We start from the raw sequence: 19495 nt of genomic DNA, 5'->3' as shown, positions 1-19495 counted from the left end.
TGTGAGAGAAATCAAATAAATAAGAGGCTCCGGCTCCACTGTGAGAGGGTTTGATATGGGTGATTAGGTGAGCGCGGCGTGAAGAAGCCCATTAGGATTGTATGGTGTCATCACAGAAGCTCCGGGCGGCGGCCCTAATCCACTCCTCAACACGCCGCCACCACCACCTCCACCACCTCCACCACCACCGCCGCCACTCGCCATTTTCTCTCCAACTGCAGCAGCAGCAGCGAAGCAAAGATGAGCAGCCATTGATTGATTTTTATCCCGTTAAGGAGATAGGAGGCAGATAAATGCCAAGGTAATGAGGGGCAATTACCAGCCATGATAAGCTTTATTATGGAGTGAAAGTGTCCTCGTGTCAGAGGAGCAGAGAAGAGGAGAGTTTCTTCAGGATCATGAGTGATCACACAGTTAGCACAGTACACCTTAGATCTCAAACACGTTTCCTTTAAAGACGCTGAATCCAAAACTGAAACAAGATGCTTCGCTAATTGGAGCTTTTTTCATGAAGTTTAAGGAGGTTGTCAGAGATTAAATCAGCAGTTTTCAGCACCACGACGACAGGAAGCTCCAACACTAGGCTCCATAACGTGACTGATCCCATCAGGATACAGATAAACTCCCCGGTGAGGAGACCATGTGTGAATACGACAGGTAACATTCATGTTGCCGTACGAGCTCCTTCTCCACAGTCGGTGTGTTTCCTACAGTAGATTTTGGTAAAAGATCTGTAAAATACTCTTTTTCGGGCCGATTCTCCTCAATCTATTTGGCTAATTTAATGGTTTCCTTTTCCCAGTGCTATAAATTTCCTTTAGGTCGTTCAGCTCTCCAGAATCAGTTTAATAAATGTCCCACAATGCAATGCAGCAGAAACTGACAACGGTGGACAGCGACCAAGGCGGCTCTGGTGTTACATCAACAAGCTACCATATAAATGTAAGAAGAAGAGCTCACATCAGTTCATCGTTCATGGTTAAGGGTTTCCAACCAATGAGGAGGCTCCCCTAAGGTCATGTGACGATGACACGCTGAACAGATACATACAAACTGTGTTGAATCATTGGACACACGTGTTGTGTAACTATGTCTGACGGAGAATAATCCCAAATATTCAAATTCTAATTCTGCAAAAAGCTTTGCCAGGGTTGCATTTGCTGAAAATAGCATGAGACAGTGTGAGGGGGGGAGCGGGTGGGGGGGCTACACACACACCTGCATGAGTATACTGACAATCGGCAGGTATCAGGCTCACAACCACTCCAGCCCCCTCTGTACTCTGTGGTGCAGCTCGCTGACTCCGCTGCCTGCTGGGACGTACACGCTGTCATCACTGTTGTTATCTGATTCCCTCAGGAGACAAAGCCAGCAAGTGATTTATAAAAAACCTGAAAGGGATTCTTAACATGAGCTCATCAGGACGCTGTGCGGAACCTCAAACGCACTTTTGATCAGACGGTTAAAAGATTGATCAGAAGTCGGTGTCGTCTGATGAGCCGGGAAAGAGAGAATAACAGAAGTTTTTGATCCGGCAAATGAAATGAAAGTTGGTAATAAATAAAGACGGTGTTTCTTCAGACAGTATAAAAGAGGAATCAAATAGTGTCTGTCTGTCCTGAAGTTTAGGATGTTTTTTAATCCACTCACTCTGGTTCCAGGTGTTACGCTGAAATGTGAATAAATGAATAAATGGGGCTTCTCTTTGAGGTAGAGCACATCTTTGACTAGACAGGAGGAGTGGAAGTGGCAGCTTTAATTGGCACATCCGACTGTTTTTGTTCTGGATTGGCAGTCAAGCCTGGTGAAGTAGAAACCGTCTGACATGATGATCGGTTGATGTGAAGCCGGTGGCAGTCAGACCGGGAGCTCGGTCCATTACTGCTGCAGTTCGGAGACAAACTGCTGCTGACAGGTGAACAAAAAAGCTGGACCGCGTCAATCCTTTCCTCAGAAACCTTCCCTCACTTTATGGTTCCCTCTCCCGGCTTCTAAAGCTCATAAAGGTCTGGCTGCACCGTGTAGAAGCGACTCACCTCCGTCACCTCCACACAGAATCAGACATCTGCACACACTCTCTTTTAACCCCTTCAAACCTCTTCCCCGCTCACATGATCCCGTGTGTGTGTGTGTGTGTGTGGCTGCTTGTTCCAGCTCTTCACTGAAGCTGTACCGACATGCTTTCACCTGAATGCAGCTACAAACAGTAAAATGGAAACAGAGGAGGTCCAGTTGTGCTCAGCAACCACACAAAGTGAGGAAAGCTGTGTGTTTCACCACATGAAGCAGAGTGAATAGTGCTAAGAGAGATGCCCAGAACACTTTGAAGCCTTTATAATCAGTAGTTTATAAGAGAAAAGGGATCAGATGTTTCTCCAGCTGCTGGTTTCACCCAACAAGCTGAGAGGAAGCCGCCGTACACTACCTGCTGAAAACAGACGCTCCTCTGAGGTGGAAGAAGGTGAAAGGTCTGGAAACATGGCTCCCAGTGAGGGTTATTCATACTGAATTATTCTAAACTGATGGAAATCAGAATCAGAATTTGACTCCGGTGCAGCTTCTCTCTCTACGTACAGTAAAAAAGAAAGAAACAAACCACAACAATAAGAACAAGAACAAGAAATGTAACAGCTCTCAGTTCACACAACTAACAAACAGACCTCCTCCATCCTCCACACTGGAACTTCTGCTGGATCTGATTTCCTCTTTCCCACAGACCAAAGGCACGAGGGCGTCGTGTAGAGAGCGAGGAGTGTCATGAACGGATTAAACAGTATTTGACTATCAGCTGATATGAACTGTGTGTTCTTACCTGTTGATTCGTTTCCTTTACTTTAGGTTTCATGGTTAAAAACTCTTGTTTTAAAAATGGCCCTGTTTACTTCTCAGAACTGAGCTACACAAATATAAAGCTGTATTGAGCTTCAACACCTCACATCTGTAAAAAAAGAAAAAGAAAAGAGTTCTTTATGGTTGCTGTGCTGGAGGGAGGAACACAGCAGCTATTTTCTCTGATGTGTATTTTGGAAGTGATACTGGGAAAAATGATCGGGTGTCAGAGAACTGATTCAATAGCCAAACAACAACAACAACAACAACAACTACTGCTGCTGCTGCTGCTGCTGCGCTTTTCACTTCATGAAAAACATAAAATAAATTGAGAGACACAGGCGTGTGTGTGTGTGTGTGTGTGTGTGTGTTTTCATTCTGTTTTTGTATTTTTTTGTTTTGTTTTTCTCTTCTGAAGCTTTATACGTTTTCATCCGCCGCTGATCTGGACTCAAGGTGATAATCATGGAAATAAAAACCTGCCTTTGTATGTTTTCATTTCCTGTTTCGAGGCGGCGCAGGTGAAAACCAAGGACACGCCACACAATAATCCTGCTCCTCAAAGTGTGCCTGACATCTCACTAATGGCTAGAAAGCATTTATTATCCACAACTAGGATTTTAATGAAACTCTAATGGGGGGAGTTTGAAATCAAAAAAAGGTGATTCGTACAGTTTTTCAAGGTTTTTTTCATTTCAAACTGCTGCTTCAATCAGCGGCACACAAAAAGTTGGCTCTGATGTTGTGAAAGCCAAACAACAGTGAGGAACACACACACACACACACACACACACAGAGACAGGCTGTATGCCCATGAATGAACACCTGTCTCACCTGTCGTGTCCTTCACTGCCAGCTGCCGTCTCCTCATTTGAACATCTTCCAAACTCTCAGGCGAAGTTGACCAAACCAAACCAAACGGGACAGACAGACATCGCTCACACACCCTGCAGTGCGCTTATGAATGTTTTAGTTTACATGAACACTAATAAATCAGAATAAAGTCTGAAGTCACTGTTCAATATCTAAAACCTAACACGTAAACACACATCACTTCATCAGATCACTGTGTTTAGCACCATGTGAGCTGGACTCTCTCATCAACATGACTTTAATTAGAACATTACGTCCATGAAAGTGCAGCTGAAGAAGTCGGTTCTAAGGTCTAAAACAGTCTGACATATGGTTTGTACTCACTTTGATCCTTTTACATACAGAGTGTGTTCGTACAGTGACGTGTGTGAGACAGAACAATATAATGTTCATAGTTTTTTACTCTTCTGGTCGATTTTCTTCTATTTTACATGAAGCCCTCTGTGTTTCTTTCTTCTTACACTGCAGCTGCCCTTTTGAATCCACTTTTGTGTTTGCTGCCTTTCATTAAATCAAATACTGCAATGTAACTTTTGTTCTAGTCATTTTCTACCCGTCTTATTCTACTGAAGCTTGTTTTTAACGTTCCTCTCGCTGCTTCTTATTGTGTCTGAATGTCCTTTTACAGCGTCTTTCTTTTGCACTCTGTCACACGTTTGTAATGTTTTTACGTGAAACACTTTGAATGATGCTGCTGAAATGTGCTATAACAATACGACCTCTGACCCTCTCGCTAATCGCGGCCCTCACATCACCTGTCTGCGCTCTCCCGGCGGCTCGGGCGCCGTAACGGATCTGCCGCTGTGCAGAGGATTGTGGGTCGGAGCGGCCAGAGTGGCGTGCTGGCTGGCGTGCTGCAGAATGTGACCAGATGCATTCGGGCATCGTGGCGTTCTTGGCGTTCTGGATATGACAGACTATGTCTTGGGACATAATAAATCTTTTTCTGGCGCGCTGAATAGTATGATAATATGAGGATTGGAACGCAGCCATTGTGTGATTGTATGCTGGGTTCTCAGTGCTCTGAAAATGCGTTTGACTAACGCTCAATATGGCACCTAAACGCATCCTGTTTGGACAGACGGAGGACCAAAGCTCTGCTGCGTTTGCTATGCAGACTGTGTAGACGCTGTGTGAGTGGATCCTTTGAAAACACAACAACAACAAAACATACTTGCTCACTGCTACCTTGTTCCCAATTCTGGTTCTAGTCTTCACGGACACTTCTGATATAATTGGAATAATTAGGCACAATATGCCACAAATCCATGCAAATACTGCATCAATATTACATTAAAACTGGAATAACAACATTTCCTGAAAGCCGTTGTTAGAATGCTGCAGCGGAGCAGGAGATGACAAAAGGTTCAAGAGAAAACAGCTAAAAACAAAAGATACTTCATTAAAACAGAAAGAGGAACAACACAATCAGGCCTGTTAGAGACAACAGATCACACCAATCACATGTTGAAGACATAAGAATAAACACTTAATTACCCACCTGTAATGGACCCCCTTCATAAAACACCCACATTCAAACAACCCAACACCCAGAGAGACAGACAGACAGTCAGACAGACAGACAGTCAGACAGACAGTGGGTTCATTCCCAGCGTCCAGCTGAGCAGCAGTCCTTCTGTCTTGCAGCTCCTCTCACATTATTTTATGGCACTCTGCTCGACGGGGAGCAGAAAGCCTCAGAGCCAAACTGTACCTACTGCTGGATGAATTTCCAGCTCCAAAAATATTACATTTCCTGTGTGCAGAGATGGAAATCAGTATTCTAACCCAAAGCAAAACTATGATTAATTGCTCCCCGCCTGAGTCCAGGCATGAGGGTAATAAGCCCGACTGGAGGAGTTTCTCTTCTCCAGCTATTCAGCTCCGCTCGCGTATGTGCAAATACATTTTTTAATGTATGCACTACATTAGAAATATCCACAGAAAATTGAATTTGGATAGTTACATGTGTAAGTACCAAACTCATTTCAGATGAGGCTAAATGAGACCAGAAAGAAAAAGAAAAGGGAAAAAGTGTCTGCGGCTCTTTGATATGGTGAACAAATAGCAGCAGTGAAAGCTCCCATTTTTCTCTTTCCTCTTTGCCTTTTTACGCTCACAGTCTCAAATGCCAGAGTCAGGGAATCTTTTCATTAGTTTTGGGCTCAGACACATGCTGAAATAAATGCACCTTTTTTTCATTGTAATGTGTGTTAAATATTTCAGAGATTTCCGGATCCTTTCAGCGGGTGAGAGAGGGAGATGGAGCACGGCGAGAATGGAGAGCGCTGCTGTAACACTGGCGTCACAAAGAAAAGAAAATGCTGAGGCGAGAGGTTGATCTGCTCCGCTGAATATTTTCCTCATTGTGTTATCAGAAAGCAGATAATGTGTCGGTGTGTTTGGCTGTCAGCGGAGCTGCAGAGCTGCGTGTTCGCTGCTGCTGATGAACTTCCAGGCCTCCTGAAGACAGATTTCACCGAAGGAAACTGTGCCGCTCTGCTGTTTTGTCTCGGGCCCCAACTGTTGGCGGTCTAGTTGGATTGTGGGTAATGAAGGCTCCAGGTTTTGATAAGGACGAGCAAAGCTTGGAGTAAAAAAAAAAAAACAGACTACTGCTGTATTTAGAACAGTCCTACATACAAGGAATGCAGTATGCAGCATGTATTACACACAGTGATGCTGTCAGATCAGTGTGCAGGCCGGGACAGGTTCTGGTTTTACAAAGCGGAGGTGGACAGGTGGACACAAAGAAGAGGTTATCACTGTGGATTTAATGTTAATGTTTTCATGATATCAAATGTCAGCTTAACTTAAACATTCATTTCTGCTTGAAACTACTGTCAGTTGTTCTTGGTTTACAAGATTAAATCAGAAAAAATGTTAGAAGTGGTTCTTAACATTTAGTTTGTTGTCATTTTAAAAAAACAAAAAAACCACCCACAACTCGAAAGCCAAGCAGACCGAGAAAAAACAAAGCTGGCAGGAGTCAGAAAACCAGGCAGACAAACAAAGAGAGGAAAAACTGCACAAGTTCGAGGTTCAGGCAGGAGATCAAGCAGGAGGCCATCTGGAAGGCTGATGAAGCGGCTGCACCACTTAGTGAGGAAATCCAGGGCTGGTATTTCTACTGCAGGAATAATGAGGGAAGTGGGAACAGGTGCGCAGGTGGGCGGGGTGGTCAGGTGACGGAGAGCGGCAGGAACTGCTGCAGGGAGAGAAATGAGAAGTGGCAAGAAGAGAAAAACAGCAAGAATCACACTGATGCTGTAACACTGACTGTGGATTAGTTCTCCAGGACTGACTGTCTAACAGAAGCACCTCCACACAGTGGAGGACAGCAGCCACGGAGCAGGTTATAATGTGGAAAATGACTGGAATTTATTGGGGGGGGGCTCTCATGCCCCCAGAAAAAAGGATTCAGATGCCATTTCCTGCATTTCTACATGCTTTTATCATATTTATCATTTAACACATTATGATGAAGATGCCACGTCGTCATGCTCAGTTCAATCACTCTGTCAGAAAGGGAACATCTATCTATCTATCATCCATCCATTCATCCATCTATCTATCTATCTATCTATCTATCTATCTATCATCCATCCATCCATCTATCTATCTATCTATCTATCTATCTATCTATCTATCTATCTATCTATCTATCTATCTGTCTATCTATCTATCTATCAATCTATCTATCTATCTATCTATCATATATCTATCTATCTATCTATCTATCTATCTATCTATCTATCAATCTATCTATCTATCTATCTATCTATCTATCTATCATATATCTATCTATCTATCTATCTATCTATCTATCTATCTATCTATCTATCTATCATCTATCTATCTATCTATCTATCTATCTATCTATCTATTATCTATCTATCTATCTATCATCTATCTATCTATCTATCTATCTATCTATCTATCTATCTATCTATCTATCTATCTATCTATCTATCTATCTATCTATCCTGTCCTGGAGGAGACGAGGGGTCCATGTAGGATAAGCTGAGAACAGCAGGTAGGATGATGCAGTAGAGTGGAAGGTGAGGGGAACGCCGTCAGAAGGATGTTGTTTTTGTATTTTTGTGTCAAATTCTATATTTCAGGCTGCTGACACTCATACTGCATATTTATAAAAGGGAAAGATCTGTTTCTCTGTGTGTGTGTGTGTGTGTGTGTGTGTGCTGCAGGCGTCTGGATATCAGCCATCGGGCCAGCGCTCGGTGCAGCGCTGGATTATTCACACATTCGACCTCCAACCCAGAACAACAACAAACAGCTCAGCGCTCGCCGCTCGCTCTGCCCGGCACTCGGCAGATTGGACGATTACAGGTCGTGACACCAACGTTTTGGTGGTAACGTTCATCTCACATCTCCTCTGAGGTCAGAAACAGACTCCACCGTCTCGGCGATTCCTCCCATATCGACAATATTTGACATTTCTCTCTCACTTTCATTCTTTCATTCTGTTTTGAGATTATTTTTATTACTAAATCCAGAGTGCAGCGTGACAGGTGAGACAGAGGTGAGTAATGAGAGCGCAGGGAAAAAAAGAAGAAACAGAAGTGCTCGAAGGATAAAGCTGAAAGTTATCTTACGTTTACCTTCAAGGATTATCTCCCTCCGTTCATACAGAATAAGAATGAACACAGGGACACACAGACAAAGAGGAGGCCTCAGCTGTTCCTGGATAGAAGTGTCCATGTTTTAGAAAGGCGCCGCAGATCCAAGAGCCCCAGATGAGATAGTTACAGATAACACATATGGCTGTTCTCGGACCATTTGTCACGCTACAAATACAGAACCAATCCCATCCAGAAGGCTGGAGGAGCTGGGGGGGTGCAGCACCAGTGGAAATGGACCGGTGCATATTCTGGTGGGGTGGACAGGACAAGTCTGTCCTCAACCTGCCGCAGCCATAATATATACATATATATATATAATATAATTAGTGATGCACGTTCTCAAGAGCAGCGGTCGCCCCCCCCCTCCAACGATCCTTCTCATTGTCACCAAACCCCAACACGTTCCTTCTCCCGCTCCCTTAGGATGGACCTTGTTGTTGGTGGCTGCTGCAGGCTGAGGGTTAGACAACAGGCTGTAAGACAAACTGGATCTTTATCCAGTGGGATGTCGTTTACCTACTGTTGGGGTTGTTGGGGCCGCTGGTACGAGGAGGAGGGGGCCGTCTGAGAGCACCTTTAGTCCTGTTTTAAACTGTCGAGTGAAAAGATGACAGAGAAGCTAATTCATACAGTAAGAGAATGGACTGGTGTGTGTGTGTGTGTGTGTGTGTGTGTGTGTGTGTGTGTGTGTGTGTGTGTGTGTGTGTGTGTGTGTGTGTGTGTGTGTGTGTGTGTGTGTGTGACTCTCCCAGCCGAGCACGAACACAAACTTCAGCAGACGTACGTCGGCGCTGAAGGAGGAGATTAAAGCGGCCGAGTGTTCCTCCGCCGTCGACCTGGAAGCTTTCTGAAAACATCAACATCAAATGAAGAGCAGAGAGACATCTGAGAGGAAAACACCTCAAAGTACATCGCTCAACACCTCCCCCACGACACACACACACACACACACACACACACACACACACACACACACACACACACACACACACACACACACAAGCCTGCTTGACCCCCCCCTTGAGTGTGTGTGTGTGTGTGTGTGTGTGTGTGTGTGTGTGTGTGTGTGTGTCTTCTTCCATGTTCAGCTCAGACGCAGCAGTTTAACCCGTCAGGTATTTTTAAACACACTCACTGTAAACTGATGAAGAATCTCATGGAGCCAATAATTCACTTAATGTGTAGAACATATATGTTGATTAGAGGAATACAGTGGAGGTGACTCTGCAGCCCTGTAGGAACGTGAACTGAAATAAGATTTTCTTTGGTGGAAACTTTCTAATTTGTCGGCATTCATTAAAAACCATGGATGTCCATACTGTCAGCTTTTAACGCAGTAAAGAGAAGAGCTGTTTAAAGCTTCACGGCCATTTTAATATCATTTAAGGCCAAAGAAACCCTCTGATCTCATTTTTCAGCCTCAGACACTCACAGAGTTTCTCAACCCACAGAGGAGCAGTTAGTTCATTTGTTCTAGAAACCCCCCCCCCGTGGACTGGGGTTAATACTGCAGACGGTTTGAGCTCCAGTTACAACTAATTTCTGGGTTTCTGTCCTGCTGGTGACGATGATGATGGAAGATGAAGGTGCCGGTTGACCTGTGACCTTTCTGCTTGTACACACTGAATCAGGGCTCAGGGAGGGGGGCATCTTTTAAATGAATTGTCTTAATGTGTTACTGCCTCATTGTTTATTAAAGCACATTTTATTTTGTTAAAATACATCGTCTCTTCGTTCATTATCTTTGCCACTGTTGCTGCTGATGTAATAAACCCATGGTTTGTTGGTGCTGCTATGAGAAGAGGATCAAAGCTTCGTCCTGGACCTGCTGAATATCCTCTCTGATGATATAATAAAGGTGTGTGGATTATGTGTTTGCTGGTTTCATTGTTTAGTTGGTTTTCATGTCTTTGATCGGCTCGACTCCTCGTGGTGATTTGTTCATTTCTGAAATACTTATTTTATTGCCTCAGTCGCTGGTGGCTGATTCCTCTTAACGGGGCCACAGATCATCAACAGCTGCTTCAGTCTGAGATCAGAGCTTCAAGCGTCTGCCTAATGAGTTTAAGACGTAGAAATAAGCCTCACTTTGTCTGTTCAGGACGGAGTTTGGCTCCAAAACTGACGTCCTCAGAAGAGTTTGGTCCGGTTTGATTAATTCCACATGAGATATGTTCTGATCGACTAAAGCTGATGAAGAAATGCTTGTTTCTGTTGTGTCTGCTGCCATCTTGACGTCCATCCCCCATCCCATGGTGTTTCCTCTGGAGATCTGCACTCCACTCAGTCACACCTACTGATATCAGACATATTTTGTAAACGGCTCCAGGATTCATCAGCCAACCCTAGAATAACACACCCCAAGCTCCAGCTCAACTCTTTGAAGTCAGGTTGCATTGTGGGTAATGTAGGCATCATGTTGGAGATGAGAGCTTGAAGCATGATGCTAAATCTCCTCCTCTCCTTTAAGATGTGAAGACTTTAGCCTTTTGCCAAACTGTCAACTTGTCAGACGTGTTTTTTCTGCCAGATGCTAAAACCTGAGCTGAGGTCACGCTGCAGGATCCTCTCCTCTTATTATTTCATCCTCTCAACAATTACGTCTAATTACTCCAAACACTTGAGCGCTCTGCCTTCCCCTGGAGGTCAGGGCCCTGGAGGAGACGGCTGATCGTCCAACGTTATATTCAGGGAAACATTTCTTCAGTGACAGACGGCTAAAGCCGCACGAGGAATACACACCTAGTGCTCACAGTAATAATGCTGGTGCTGCCCCCCTACCTTGGTTTCATTGTGTCTCCATCCTCCCGTCCCCTCTCCTCTCTCTCTCTGTTCCCAGCCTTATCTGCTCTCCACCAGGTTATTAGTTCCTTTGCCATTGCCATGGCAACAAAGCGCTGCGCCTGCCTTACCGCCGTCCATTATGTTTCAGAACAGAGAGAGAGAGAGGGAGAGAGAGAGAGGGAGAGGGAGGAGAGAGAGAGAGAGAGGAGAGAAAGGGAGAGAGAGAGAGAGAGGGAGGGATGGAGAGAGAGAGAGAGAGAGGAGAGAGAGGGATGGAGAGAGAGGGAGAGAGAGGGAGAGGACAGAGAGAGAGAGGGAGAGAGGGAGGGAGAGGGAGGAGAGAGAGGAGAGAGAGAGGAGAGAGAAAGGGAGAGAGAGAGGGATGGAGAGAGAGGGAGAGAGAGAGAGAGGGAGAGATGTAGTGGAGAGGAGGATCAAAGCAGCTCGGTCACTACGGCGACGGGCGAGGATGAAACCAACAGTGAGTCTCTTTCTACTCCAAACCATAGTGGACCCCCTCTGTGTGTGTGTGTGTGTGTGAGGTTGTGTGTGTGTGTTTGATGGAAAATGAAGCAAGCTTGAAATTTGTGAGTGGGACAGAGAGGTATATGTAAAAATGTTGCTGTGTGTGTGTGTGTGTGTGTGTGTGTGTGTGTGTGTGTGTGTGTGTGTGTGTGTGTTTGTGTGTGTGAGTGTGTGTGAGTGTGTGTGTGTGTGTGTGTGTGTGTGTGTGTGTGTGTGAGTGTGTGTGTGTGTGTGTGTCTATATTCTGCAGCAGTGGCTCATTAAGGCCTAAATTTACACTAAACTAGACACGAGGTGTCCAAAAGTATGTGGACGCCCACATGGTGTGTTTTGGCTCTGTGTCTCTGGCTTTGGTCTGGTCCTCTGAGGTCCTCTGAGGTTCTCTGAGGTCCTCTGAGGTCCTCTGAGGTCTTCTGAGGTCCTCTGAGGTCTTCTGAGGTGCTCTGAGGTTCTCTGAGGTCCTCTGAGGTCTTCTGAGGTCCTCTGAGGTCCTCTGAGGTCTTCTGAGGTCCTCTGAGGTTCTCTGAGGTCCTCTGAGGTCCTCTGAGGTCTTCTGAGGTCCTCTGAGGTCCTCTGAGGTCCTCTGAGGTCCTCTGAGGGAGTCTTACTGCTTCTTAAGGCCGGTGTGTTTGGGGTCGACCGGTGTCTTCCACCAGTTGGTCCGAGGTGACACCAGCGGCAGCAGCTGGTCTCTTTAGCTCAGTTCAGACCAAAGATTCAACACAAGATGTACAGTTGGTCTGGGACATTCTGAAGGCTGCCATTTTAATAACGGGATGAGACGAGACGGTGTATCGTCTCCACAGCAACAGCATCCGTACCCTCCATCTGACTTCCCTTTTCTGGCTTTTTTAAAATCTAGTTTGAAGCGTCTGAGGATGGTGAGGGTGAGTTATAGCTTCGGTGGCATTTCCAGGAGAAAACAGACAAAATGTAGAAAGCTGAGAGGCTCTCTGTTATGTAAAGTGATGAAGGGCGTTTGTCTGCTGGTCTCATCTGGGTGAGTTTTGATGCTTGTGCCTGCTGTTTGACCAGCTGACAGTTTGCTGACTTTGCTACGAGCCACCGGTGACTGGACAAGGCCGCTGGTGTGAGCAATGGTTTCATCTTCATCAGTCATCCTCATCGAGGGGTTAAGTCCAGACACCTTGTGTAGCAACTTACTTTGGCCGCTTGTTGCTGCGATTTTATTCTCTTTGTCTCTTTGACGACAGTTTGTGTTTGTGCTCTTTGGCTCCGTACAGGAAGTCAGGAAGTCAGCACCATGAAGAAAAGGTGTTCCCCGTTGTCTCGTTGGATTGTCTCAAGGATTTAGTTTGAATGAATGTTGATGTCAGGATCCTGGGAGAGAACCTCCTTGATTTCCCCACACTGACACTTTTGACTCTTTGGGCTCAATAGGAGATGAACTTTAGTTAAAGACGTGGACTTTTCAGCTCCGCACACACGTTTGGAGTCCAAATGAGGCCATAACACGTCTCCTCTGTGATCATTCCCTCCTTTAATCCAGCGTATATCAGTGACGCCCCTCTGCACAGCGCTGACATTAGCTCCCACTAACTCTCTTCAAACAAAGACGTAAAGTTTGAGCTCGTGGTTTAAACTGAGGTCGAGACTCGGCCTCCTTCAGTGCCATCAAAACAAGAAGTGTTCTTATTATTTCAAAAGCAAAAACAGAGAGCAGAACCTCTTCTTCTGTGTGTTGTGTTTGCTGCAGCGCTGTCATGTGAAACAAAGTCAGTTTCTTTACAAAATCCAGTTTCACGTCAAGTCTCATATGAATCAAGGATGATTAGCGAGCCAAGTCTGAAGGCTATTTATTAATAATGTGCTGGTCTCTGGTTGGTGACGTGTCCTGGCTGAGCGCTTCACTTCATGTCTGCCATTAAAATGTTCAATAATCTACTTTTCTCTGAGTGAAGCAACAAGCAGGGGAGTCCTGCAGAGTATCTTTGATCCAGATCATGATAGCCCTGTAGCCCACTAATGCAGTGTGTGCGCTCTGGTCTTCTTTCCTCATCAGGCTGTCCTGTTGCTCTGCGACGCTTCGGTTTCTGGTCCACGGTTGCCGCAGAACTGTAATTTCAAAAGGCTCAAAGACAAACCAAACAAAAGAGACATTTCAGAGTGGGAACATGAGGCATCTCTAAGAGCTGCGACAAGGACAGACAGACACACTTCAGCTTTCACCCAGTAAACACTGACAGTCAGCTGCAGCTCGTCGTCGCTGTGCTGTGACTCAGTGTTCAGATAAACACACGGCACCTATCAACACGCCAAACCTGGGTTCTTCTCCAGATCCTGCAGAGGACTGTTAGTTTAGTTGTCTTTTTATCCACCGTGAAGACAAACTAAGTTAAGACATCAGGTTTAACCACAGGCTGGATGAAAGAATGAACCGTGAAGCCTTAAAGCTGCATCCTCTCTAACGTCCAGCAGGGGGCGACTCCACTGGCTCCAAACAGAAGTCTGATTGGATGGAAGTCAATGAGGAAATGAGCCGATGATTTATTAGCTCAGTGAATTTATTTACCGTATTTACCGGACTATAAGCCGCTACTTTTTCCCCACGCTTTGAACCCTGCAGCTTATACAATGATGCAGCTAATCTATAGATTTTTCTTGCTAACGTTTCAGTGACGGTTTCAGTGCACAGGAGGAGGAAGAATAAAAACATTAATCACTTTTGTGTTTTGTTCGATCGGCCGTTTTACTGCACCGTTTGGAAACAATTAAGGTAAATAAACATTTACAAAATCTTTGTGTGTAAATATCTCATTTCACAACGTATATATCTGCAGCTTATAGTCTAATATATGTAAAATATTTTTTTCTTTTAAAATTTAGTGGGTGTGGCTTATATTCTGATGCGCTCTATAGTCCGGTAAATACGGTAATAGTTAGCTTAGCTTCTACAGCTTTGGACAGATCCAGGCTAGCTGTTTCTCCTCTTTCCAGTCTTTGTGCAAAGCTAAGCTAACTGTTTGTTGGCTTTATATATTTACCGTACAAGGATGTGAGAGTGGGATAAATCCTGCCATTAAGTCTTTGCAAAATCACTCTAGATATAATAGAACAAGTTATTTTCCCTGACCTATACGTATGCTAACTCCATAGCACACTGGGAAAGTTGAATTACTGCTGCCTGAGTTCTTGAAGGTCACGTCTGTAATCTAAAGTGGAAACCCACTAAGATTCAAAGCAAAGCTGCCGTGAACTGTTCTTTTACTACAGGAAATAACACAACACAACAAAACTCCTGGTGAAACACCGTCTTTACGATGCTGTTAAAAAGCTTTTTCTAAATGACTAACGTGTGTCAACACAGCAGGAGTATTAGTGAAGACACAGCACAGTCAGTGATGTGATGGTGCAGCCTCACACGCCCTGTTATCTCCTGTAGTCGCTGCTGAGAGCGAGAGGCCCCCCCCGTCTCTCCGGTGCCTCTTTGCTGCACAACACGATGCCGCCGCGGACCCGAAGGCTCTCTGAAATGTGAGAGGGTTCAGCAAAGTTAAGCGAGAGACGGAAACAGATTAGTAAGCAACATTAAGAAAATATATCAAGCATATGAAACGTGTCAGTTAGAGAGGAAAGTGGGGGGAAAAATCTGGAAAGCTACTTAGAGCGGAGCTGCGGCACTTAGGCCCAATTAGAATGCATATTTTAAGTGGAGTTAAACCTGGTGAAATATTCATGATGTGCCCCACTGCTGCAGGAGGAGGAGGAGGAGGAGGAGGAGGAGGAGGTGGTGATTAGGTGGAAGGATCGGCCTCCGGGGGGCGCCATGCTCCCATCGACTGGCGTGAAGAGGAGAGCAACTCCACCACTGCTGCTGCTGCTGCTGCTGCTGCTGCTGCTGCTGCTGCCCACTCAGCCTGCTGCAGAGAGGATGAAAGGATGGAGGGAGGAGAAGGCAGGTACAGTGGACAGGCAGAGGAGAGGGGAGGGAGGGGAGGGGGGGCAGCCACGGTTTACATTGCTGGGCTCTGCTGACACTCTGATCCTCGGTGATTTACTGAGCAGAGCAGCAGCAAAAGCAGCTTCAGCTCCTCCATCAACATACAGAATCACAGAGTCACTGTTCAGTTCCAGGGGCGGCACGCTGCGGCCCCCCAGTCGCTGCTCCTTCCAACACCAGAGGACTGAATCCACGGCGGCAAGACTTCTGAGGCGTTTCTGAAGTAGGCGGTTTGTTCTGACACAACAGCTCCGCTTCAGGACTCTTCACACGTCTTCTACACGTGTGTCGGCCCTCAGTAACCAGCAGACATGACTGACAACACGAGGCCGGCGGTAATAAGTGAACAGTGGAGCTCGGAGAGATGGATGAAAGCAAAAGAGGAAGGTAAACAAATGAACACAAAAACATCTTAATCTTAAAGTGGAGTGAAGGAAAAGTAAGACTAAGACATGGAGATGTGCCTGTTTACACATACAGCTGCACTGGTGTGTGCTTAAACTGGATCCATGGACTAGTCCACATACTGGAGTGTTCATGGAGTATGAATACTCAGGTGTGTGCAGGTGCAGGTGGGATGTCTGAGGTGTTTAATCACATTCTGCAGCCAGCGCTCAGCACACGTCACCTCACTGGTTAAAGGTTTCACTCCATCAATCAGTGCTGCTGATAAATAAATAAAACAAACACATCCAGTGGATTTCCCTCCTCGTACAACACTTGGAGAGCTTCTAGGTATTTTCTGTCCAGTATTGTTTAGGTCCACCTGAGCGGTGCAGGTGATCAGTGGGACACCATTGAACTTGAATCTCCTTTAGTTTACTGGATGAACCATCATTTTATGAAATGTCAAATATAATGACAAGTGGGATCAAGAGCCCCGAGGACACGGAGAGGTATAAAGTCACTGTCACATCATGGTGCACAAACCCTCAGAGATTCTTCTGCTATCATGTAGTTTTTAGTTTCCTTTCCTCACCAGGCTGGTTTTAGGAAGCAGCACAGAGCTAGTGGAAGCCTCCACCCGCCCCTTCTCATGGATCTATAAGATCATCAGAGCCGTCACACCAAGATGTCGGCTGGTCCTCAGATTTCCTCTCCAGCCGTAAGCGATGTGTGCAGGTCAGTAACAAAGAGAGGGAGCCAGCTGCTCTTCCCTACATGATGTCAGGACACGGAGCCCCTGCTGAGACGCTCAGCACCTACAAATGTTTGAATTTCATACAGATTTAAAGCCGGGCTGCTTCTTGGGGAACAAATCCTGTTTTCCTTTACTGATAGGAGAAAGGACAGGCCGTCTGTCCTCCGTCTGTCCTCCTGACCACATTTATATTTCTGCACTAAGACGCAGTGATAGCAGGTGATGGGTCAGACTGAGAGCACACTGAAGGAGGCTCATCTGCTTATCATTAACACACAATCCCACTATCAGCCGTCAGATCCTGATCTCACAGCATCTCCTCATCGTCTCTCTGCTTCGCAAAGTAAATGAAAGAATGTCGACACAATTTAAGGAGCATAATTAGAACTTTATCCTTCCTCTTGTGTTAGTTTCCTGTTACCATCTCTTATGTTAACCTGTGTCTTAAATCAGCTGTAAAATACTCTAAAAACTATTATCTATCATCCAATCTGTGTCTCATCTCTTGGTTATCTTCTTTGGCTTCCTTATCCATGAAAATATTGGTTCTAATGTTTTTGGTGTGGCCCCCTGGGCCTTTTCTTGTCAGTACACCCCTCGATTTCAATTTTTAAAAAATGTAAAATGAACCTCAGGAGAATCATATAAATAAATAAAAGGTTGTTGTGTCACCTGAGTATTACTGAGGGGGTTTAGAACACATCTCTTAAATACATTTGTTTTGTTTATTTTTTCATTTTAATATTATTGACTATAGTAACATCTATGGTGTTACCCACATATATATTTACTTCAAGAAAAAGGCAAACAAGTAATTTTTTTTTCAGCAATAGAAGTTTAGTACAAAGACAAAATGAAAAGCAGAACAAATGTATATATATATATATATATATATATATATAACATAAATATAAAAAATATAGATTTGCTAGGTCAAACAAACAACCCTGCAGTCCAGTAGTCATATTGAAGACCACATCTTTTCCTTGGTTTTTCTCAGAGATGCCACTCTCAGCTTAGCCTGTGTAAATCTGTAGATTCCAGGCATAGCTGGTCTTTGCATCACAGGCTGCCCAGATCTTTCAGCCGTACTTCCCTGGCTTACTGGGTATGTACTGCCAGAAGGGACAAGACGTTCATCCACTGTCACCTCATCAATGTCTTTCCACATGCCACCATAGACTGTTTTTCCTTCAATGTTTGTCATAGTAATGATGACTCTTTTTAGTGACAATGGCATAAAGAGCTCAAAACATGTCTTGATGTCACTGACGCTCGTCACAGCAAACCTTGTGATTCCAGGGTCACTTTGATGACATTAGCAGCAGCTGCCCTGCCATGAACATCAGGAGGTACTGAGCTCCAACAGATCTGATCATTTCTGGACTTGAATCTTTCAGCTGGAGCAGCTTCAGCACCGGTGACCTCCTCATCACACTCATCAGATGTGTCTGTGTCTTCTGGATGATAAACCTGCTCATCAGAATCACTATGCTGCTGTGTGTCCTCTCCCTGTTTTCACCAAAAATATTATCCAGAACTTGGCTCACTGAAAATCTTCTTCTCATTTTTGCATGCTGCAAATTGGAAATGTGAACTCTGCAAGTCACCAACTCAATACTGAACTGACCTCACATATCTGGACATGCCCGTCTTTGTGCAGGTGTACTGGAAAACAAGGCAAAATGAGAAGAGGAGGGGAGAGGAGCTGGCTGTCAGTGTGTTGGCTGACAGTGAACTTATGATTTCAGTTTGGGCTCTAATTATTGCTTTATAATCTTATTTTTATAACTGCGTCGAAACCGACCCTAACAACACAAAGGTCATCATTTTAACTGGAGCATTTTATAATTTAGTGAAAACTATTTATTTTGTTGAAATAGAGGTTCCTGACAAAGTCATAAAGCCTTGATGCAATAAACAAATGTATGTGGTTATTCTATGTGTTTAAGACCTAAGAGGGGTCGGTGCCGACCCTAACACAAGAGGAAGGTTCAATCACAGCCTACATAGTAACTTCTAGCTGTAACTTCCTGTACATCCAGTTTTAGCATTGAACCTAGAAATTAGCGGCATGTTTGCATCTTGTTCTTTCACACATGAAGAGCAGTGTTGATCAGACGTACAGTTAAGGTGGATGACAGGTGCCTGGAGCTACAGGTGTGATGTGTTGATATATTACATAAAACATGTTCCCCTTCTGACTTGTAGTGTCAGAGACATGTGGAGGAGTCATGGCACCAATTTACAGATGTCACACTGGTTACATCCCCGAGACTCTGATTGATTTTCCTTCTAATCATCCTGTTGTGATCGTTTGTGTTTAGCTGTAGAGTTTCTCTGTCCAGGTTTGGCCGGCGCACACAGACAGTGTGGTCTCTGAGCCCGCACTGCTCTCTGAAGCCTCTTTGTGTTTCTGCTTGAGGGTTTTGATGGCGTGGAGGCTGCTGGGGGCGTTGACCTCGCTGTGGCAGGTGTCTTCTGCGGCGTGGAGCTCAGACACTGAGCTCAGACAAGGGCAAAGTCGTGAAAAACTCCAAAACGTGCACGCTTTCTGAGAACTTTTCAAGGTTTCCCTGTTAAAAGTGTTTATTTCGCCGTCAGAGTGACTGCAGATCGCTCTCACATTAAGCCTGCTAACCAGCTCGTCCTTGGCCACCTTCTGTGCAGGAAATGGCAGCTTGTAAAGAAAAGTCAGGCCTGTCGGAGGAGAAGTTGGAGGAGTTGGACACGACTTTG

Source organism: Pempheris klunzingeri, chromosome 9 (assembly GCF_042242105.1).
Source record: "Pempheris klunzingeri isolate RE-2024b chromosome 9, fPemKlu1.hap1, whole genome shotgun sequence".
Taxonomy (NCBI): Eukaryota; Metazoa; Chordata; class Actinopteri; order Acropomatiformes; family Pempheridae; genus Pempheris; species Pempheris klunzingeri.
This window is presented reverse-complemented; position numbering follows the sequence as displayed.